We start from the raw sequence: 7,387 nt of genomic DNA on the forward strand, positions 1-7,387 counted from the left end.
TTTTTAGTTTTTCGCCGGGCGTCGCAATGCTATTTGAATAAACCTTTTGCCCGTTTGCGTTCTCGTCGGGGCCGGGCCGGGCCGGGGTGCGCTGCCCGCACTACCGCGCGCGCGGGGGCGACACCGAGCGCGCACCCGAGGCGCCCCGAGCACACAGGCCACGGTGCAACCCGGGCGTTGTGCGCGCACCCCGGTGCGCCCGAGGTGCTGCGCGCGCACCCAGGTGAAATCGGTGTGCACCTCGGCCAGTGCGCGCTCGGTCGAGTCGCGCACGTTGGCCAAGGTGCACGGTGATGTTTCTTACTCTAAGGTTCCGCACCAGACGCCCGGGACAGGTGAGCGAAGCTGGGCGGGGCCGGGTGCGCGGCCGGGGCAGGTGCACGCAGCTGGAGAGAGCTTTGGAGCACACTTCGGAGCGCACCAATGATGCGCTCCATTCAAAAGTTTCCTGAAAAGGCAAAAAAAGTTGAGATTATAGAATTTCCCACTTGAGAGATTGTAAAAAAAAAAAATTTAAAATGAAGGAAACGCGGGTGCCAAGGTGTGCGCAGCCCAGCCAAGGTGTGCGCACCAAGGCGCCCACCCTGGCGAAGGTGCACGCAAGGTGCGCACCCGAGGCAAACCGGACAATTAACCCAACTTTCGACTTCGCGCGCACCTTGGAGCGCACTTCGGAGCGCTCCTTGGTGCGCACCAATCTTGGGCACCTCGGAGTGCACCATGGCGCCCACCAAGGTGCGCACCCGGGGCAAACCGAGCTCCGACTTCGTGCGCACCTTGGAGCGCACGAAAGGTGCGCACCATGGCGCCCACCAAGGTGCGCAGCCCAGCCAAGGCGTGCGCATCAAGGTGCGCACCCTGGCGAAGGTGCGCACCCGGGGCAAACCGAGCTCCGACTTCGTGCGCACCTTGGAGCGCACAAAAGGTGCGCAACCCAGCCAAGGTGTGCGCACCCCGGTCAAACCGAGCTCCGAATCGTGCGCACCAGAGGTGCACGCCATCGTGCGCACCTTGGAGCACACTTCGGAGCCCTCCTTGGTGCGCGCCGATGTTGCGCACCTCGGAGCGCACCCGGGGAAAACAATGCAATTAACCCGACTTTCGACTTCGTGGGCACCTCGGAGCGCTCTCGGGTTCGCACCTCGGAGCACACCGAGGTGCGCACCTTTGATGCGCTGCCTTCACCAATTTCCAGAAAAGGCAAGAAAACATTGAGAAGGTGTGCGCACCGAGGTGCCCACCCTGGCGAAGGTGCACGCGAGGTGCGCACCCGGGGCAAACCGGGCTCCGACTTCGTGCACGCCGCACCTTGGAGCACACTTCGGAGCGCTCCTTGGTGCGCACCAGGGCGCGCAACCCAGCCGAGGTGCCCACCCCGGCGAAGGTGCACGCGAGGTGCGCACCCGGGGCAAACCGGGCTCCGACTTCGTGCACGCCATGGTGCCCACCGCGGCGAAGGTGCACGCGAGGTGCGCACCCGGGGCAAACCGGGCTCCGACTTCGTGCACGCCGCACCTTGGAGCACACTTCGGAGCGCTCCTTGGTGCGCACCATGGTGCCCACCAGGGCGCGCAACCCCGCCGAAGGTGCACGCGAGGTGCGCACCCGGGGCAAACCGGGCTCCGACTTCGTGCACGCCGCACCTTGGAGCACACTTCGGAGCGCTCCTTGGTGCGCACCATGGTGCCCACCAGGGCGCGCAACCCCGCCGAAGGTGCACGCGAGGTGCGCACCCGGGGCAAACCGGGCTCCGACTTCGTGCACGCCATGGTGCGCACCGCGGCGAAGGTGCGCACCCGGGGCAAACCGGGCTCCGACTTCGTGCACGCCGCACCTTGGAGCACACTTCGGAGCGCTCCTTGGTGCGCACCAGGGCGCGCAACCCAGCCGAGGTGCCCACCCCGGCGAAGGTGCACGCGAGGTGCGTACCCGGGGCAAACCGGGCTCCGACTTCGTGCACGCCGCACCTTGGAGCACACTTCGGAGCGCTCCTTGGTGCGCACCATGGTGCCCACCAGGCCGCGCAACCCAGCCAAGGTGTGCGCACCAAGGTGCACGCGAGGTGCGCACCCGGGGCAAACCGGGGTCCGACTTCGTGCACGCCGCACCTTGGAGCACACATCGGGGCGCTCCCGGGTTCGCACCGGCGTTGCGCACCGTGGTGGGCACCTCGGAGCACACCAAGGTGGGCAGCGAGGTGCGCACCTTTGATGCGATGCCTTCACTAATTTCCATAAAAGGCAAAAAAAAAACGAGATTTTAAAATTTCCGTTTTGAAAGATAGTGAGAAAAAGGGAATGCTGGTGCCATCTTGAGCCCGCCCTGGTGCGCAGCCCAGCCAAGGTGTGCGCACCAAGGTGCCCACCCTGGCGAAGGTGCGCGCCCGGGCAATTAACCCAACTTCCAACTTCGCGCGCGCCAGGGTGGGAGCGCACCCAACAACCGGGCCTGGGAAGAGCCAATGCGAGAAACCCCACCAAACGCTCTGACAAAAAAAGAGGGGGCGCTCCAGTAACCCCGCTTCGGAGCGCACCCTGGGCAAACCCAGCCAAGGTGCCCACCCCGGCCAAGGTGCAGGCGAGGTGCGCACCCGGGGCAAACCGGGCTCCGACAACGTGCACGCCGCACCTTGGAGCACACTTCGTAGCGCTCCCGGGTGCGCACCTCAGAGCACACCAAGGTGGGCAGCGAGGTGCGCACCTTTGATGCGCTGCCTTCACTAATTTCCAGAAAAGGCAAAAAAAAAAGGAGATTTTAAAATTTCCGTTTTGAAAGATAGTGAAAAAAACGGAACGCGCGTGCCATCTTGAGCCCGCCCTGGTGCGCAGCCCAGGTAAGGTGCCCACCCTGGCAAAGGTGCGCACCCGGGCAATTAACCCTACTTCCGACTTCGTGCGCGCCAGGGTGGCAACCGGGCCTCGGAAGAGCCAATGCGAGAAACCCCACCAAACGCTCCGACAAAAAAAGAGGCGGCGCTCCAATAACCCCGCTTCGGAGCGCAGCCGGGGCAAACCCAGCCAAGGTGCCCACCCCGACGAAGGTGCACGCGAGGTGCGCACCCGGGGCAAACCGGGCTCCGACAACGTGCACGCAGCACCTTGGAGCACACTTCGAAGCACTCCCGGGTGCCCACCGGCGTTGCGCACCGTGGTGGGCAGCGAGGTGCGCACCTTTGATGCGCTGCCTTCACTAATTTCCAGAAAAAGGCAAAAAAAAATGAGATTTTAAAATTTCCGTTTTGAAAGATAGTGAAAAAAAAGGAACGCGGGTGCCATCTTGAGCCCGCCCTGGTGCGCAGCCCAGGCAAGGCATGCGCACCAAGGTGCCCACCCGAGGTGCACACCCGGGGCAAACCGGGCTCCGACTTCGTGCAGGCCGCACCTTGGAGCACACTTCGGAGCGCTCCTTGGTGCGCACCATGGTGCCCACCAGGGCGCGCAACCCAGCCAAGGTCTGCACACTAAGGTGCCCACCCCGGCGAAGGTGCACGCGAGGTGCGCACCCGGGGCAAACCGGGCTCCGACTTCGTGCACGCCATGGTGCCCACCGCGGCGAAGGTGCACGCGAGGTGCGCACCCGGGGCAAACCGGGCTCCGACTTCGTGCACGCCGCACCTTGGAGCACACATCGGGGCGCTCCCGGGTTCGCACCGGCGTTGCGCACCGTGGTGGGCACCTCGGAGCACACCAAGGTGGGCAGCGAGGTGCGCACCTTTGATGCGATGCCTTCACTAATTTCCATAAAAGGCAAAAAAAAAACGAGATTTTAAAATTTCCGTTTTGAAAGATAGTGAGAAAAAGGGAATGCTGGTGCCATCTTGAGCCCGCCCTGGTGCGCAGCCCAGCCAAGGTTTGCGCACCAAGGTGCCCACCCTGGCGAAGGTGCGCGCCCGGGCAATTAACCCAACTTCCAACTTCGCGCGCGCCAGGGTGGGAGCGCACCCAACAACCGGGCCTGGGAAGAGCCAATGCGAGAAACCCCACCAAACTCTCTGACAAAAAAAGAGGGGGCGCTCCAGTAACCCCGCTTCGGAGCGCACCCTGGGCAAACCCAGCCAAGGTGCCCACCCCGGCCAAGGTGCAGGCGAGGTGCGCACCCGGGGCAAACCGGGCTCCGACAACGTGCACGCCGCACCTTGGAGCACACTTCGTAGCGCTCCCGGGTGCGCACCTCAGAGCACACCAAGGTGGGCAGCGAGGTGCGCACCTTTGATGCGCTGCCTTCACTAATTTCCAGAAAAGGCAAAAAAAAAAGGAGATTTTAAAATTTCCGTTTTGAAAGATAGTGAAAAAAACGGAACGCGCGTGCCATCTTGAGCCCGCCCTGGTGCGCAGCCCAGGTAAGGTGCCACCCTGGCAAAGGTGCGCACCCGGGCAATTAACCCTACTTCCGACTTCGTGCGCGCCAGGGTGGCAACCGGGCCTCGGAAGAGCCAATGCGAGAAACCCCACCAAACGCTCCGACAAAAAAAGAGGCGGCGCTCCAATAACCCCGCTTCGGAGCGCAGCCGGGGCAAACCAAGCCAAGGTGCCCACCCCGACGAAGGTGCACGCGAGGTGCGCACCCGGGGCAAACCGGGCTCCGACAACGTGCACGCAGCACCTTGGAGCACACTTCGAAGCACTCCCGGGTGCCCACCGGCGTTGCGCACCGTGGTGGGCAGCGAGGTGCGCACCTTTGATGCGCTGCCTTCACTAATTTCCAGAAAAAGGCAAAAAAAAATGAGATTTTAAAATTTCCGTTTTGAAAGATAGTGAAAAAAAAGGAACGCGGGTGCCATCTTGAGCCCGCCCTGGTGCGCAGCCCAGGCAAGGCATGCGCACCAAGGTGCCCACCCGAGGTGCACACCCGGGGCAAACCGGGCTCCGACTTCGTGCAGGCCGCACCTTGGAGCACACTTCGGAGCGCTCCTTGGTGCGCACCATGGTGCCCACCAGGGCGCACCCGAGGCAAACCGGGCTCCGACTTCGTGCACGCCGCACCTTGGAGCACACATCGGAGCGCTCCCAGGTTCGCACCAGCGTTGCGCACCTTTGATGCGCTGCCTTCACTAATTTCCAGAAAAGGCAAAAAAAAATGATATTTTAAAATTTCCGTTCTGAAAGATAGTGAAAAAAACGGAACGCGGGTGCCATCTTGAGCCCTTCCTGATGCGCAGCCCAGGCAAGTTGTGCGCACCAAGGTGCCCACCCTGGCGGAGGTGCGCGCCCGGGGCAAACCGGGCTCCGACTTCGTGCACTGCATGGTGCCCACCAAGGCGCGCAACCCAGCCAAGGTGCCCACCGCAGCGAAGGTGCACGCGAGGTGCGCACCCGAGGTGCACACCCGGGGCAAACCGGGCTCCGACTTCGTGCACGCCGCACCTTGGAGCACACTTCAGAGCGCTCCTTGGTACGCACCAGGGCGCGCAACCCAGCCAAGGTGCTCACCCCGGCGAAGGTGCACGCGAGGTGCGCACCCGGGGCAAACCGGGCTCGGACTTCGTGCACGCCGCACCTTGGAGCACACATCGGAGCGCTCCCGGGTTCGCACCAGCATTGCGCACCTTTGATGCGCTGCCTTCACTAATTTCCAGAAAAGGCAAAAAAAAGAAAAAAATGAGATTTTAAAATTTCCGTTTTGAAAGATAGTGAAAAAAACGGAACGCGGGTGCCATCTTGAGCCCGCCCTGGTGTGCAGCCCAGGCAAGTTGTGCGCACCAAGGCACCCACCCTGGCCAAGGTGGGTCACGGGGTGGGTCCTAGGGTGGGTAACGGGGTGGGTACTAAGGTGCGTGCCAAGGTGGGTCATAGGGTGGGTGCCAAGGTGGGCACCAGGGTGGGTGTGCACCAACCCTAGCCAGGGTAGGTCACGGGGTGGTTGTCGGGGTGGGCGTCAAGGAGCCAAGGTGGGTGGCAAGTAGCCAAGTTGCGTGCCAAGGTGGGTGTCGGGGTGGGTGCCAAGGATCCAAGGTGGGTGCCAAGGAACCAAGGTGGGTGTCTGGGTGGGTGCCGAGGTGGGAGCCAGGGTGGGTCCCAAGGTGAGTGCAAAGGTGGGTGCCAGGGTCAAGGTGAGTGCCAATGTGGGTTCCAAGGTGCCAGGGTCAGGGTGAGTGCCAATGTGGGTTCAAAGGTGCTAAGTTGGGTGCGAGGTTGGGTGCGAGGGTGGGTGGGTGCCAAGGTGTGCTAGGTGGAAGCCCGGGTGGGTCGGCATCCCATGGGTGTCGAGTTGGGTGCCTGATGGGTGCTTCTTGTCAAGTTTTAGTCGTCGGGACTCATTTCGAGCCTTAGAGGTCGTTTCTTGTCCGGTTGCCCTGTCTTCGACCTGGGAACCCAATTTTGGTCCTCGGGTCCCATTTTTTTTTGTCTCGCATCCCACTTTTGGCCTGTGGCCTTTTCGGGGTCGATTCTCGTTTTGGGCATCAGAGCATGTTTCTTCTCCTAAAACCCAATATTTGTTTATTAAGTCTCAGAACACATTTTTGTTCTCGTGGACCCATCATGGGTCTTGGAACGCATTTGTGGTCCTTGGGTCCCATTTTGCATCCCGAAACTTGTGTTTTGGTGCTTGATCCCTATTTTGGGTGCCCACCTTGCACCAAGTGCGCACCCGGGGCAAACCGAGCGCCTTGGTGCACCGGGGCAAGATCGAGCGTGCACCCGAGGCGCCCCGAACATGCACCAAGGTGCACTCGGCCCACATGTGAGCGCAGGTCGTTGCGCCCGAGGTGGTGTGTGGGCACCGCGTTGCAGACGGGACACTGCACGCACACGACGCCCCCTCCAGGTGCACGCACGTAGGCCGGGCCGGGTGCACACCCGACGCCCTAGCAAGGTGCGCGCACCCGGGCAGGGCTCACACTTGGCGAACGGGGCGCACTTCGCGAGGGAGGGTGTGCACCTCGACGGGGGTGGGTGGCCGGGGTGGATTCGCACGTGGGTCGCGGTTTGCTAAGTACACACTGCGACAAGCTCATAACGGGTGCGATCATACCAGCGTTAGTGCACCGGATCCCATCAGAACTCCGCAGTTAAGCGCGCTTGGGCCGGAGTAGTACTGGGATGGGTGACCTCCCGGGAAGTCCCGGTGTTGCACCCTTTTTTAGTTTTTCGCCGGGCGTCGCAATGCTATTTGAATAAACCTTTTGCCCGTTTGCGTTCTCGTCGGGGCCGGGCCGGGCCGGGGTGCGCTACCCGCACTACCGCGCGCGCGGGGGCGACACCGAGCGCGCACCCGAGGCGCCCCGAGCACACAGGCCACGGTGCAACCCGGGCGTTGTGCGCGCACCCCGGTGCGCCCGAGGTGCTGCGCGCGCACCCAGGTGAAATCGGTGTGCACCTCGGCCAGTGCGCGCTCGGTCGAGTCGCGCACGTTGGCCAAGGTGCACGGTGATGTTTCTTACTCTAAG

General features: G+C 62.6%; 1 non-coding gene across 1 annotated transcript; it reads left to right on the plus strand.

Annotated features, from left to right (window-relative positions):
* The first annotated feature begins 6,958 nt into the window (after positions 1-6,958).
* Positions 6,959-7,077, plus strand: LOC131864610 (5S ribosomal RNA). Its single transcript, XR_009363375.1, has one exon. It is a non-coding gene; the product is annotated as a 5S ribosomal RNA (ribosomal RNA).
* Positions 7,078-7,387: the final 310 nt, after the last annotated feature.

This window comes from Cryptomeria japonica, unplaced genomic scaffold (assembly GCF_030272615.1).
Source record: "Cryptomeria japonica unplaced genomic scaffold, Sugi_1.0 HiC_scaffold_89, whole genome shotgun sequence".
NCBI lineage: Eukaryota > Viridiplantae > Streptophyta > Pinopsida > Cupressales > Cupressaceae > Cryptomeria > Cryptomeria japonica.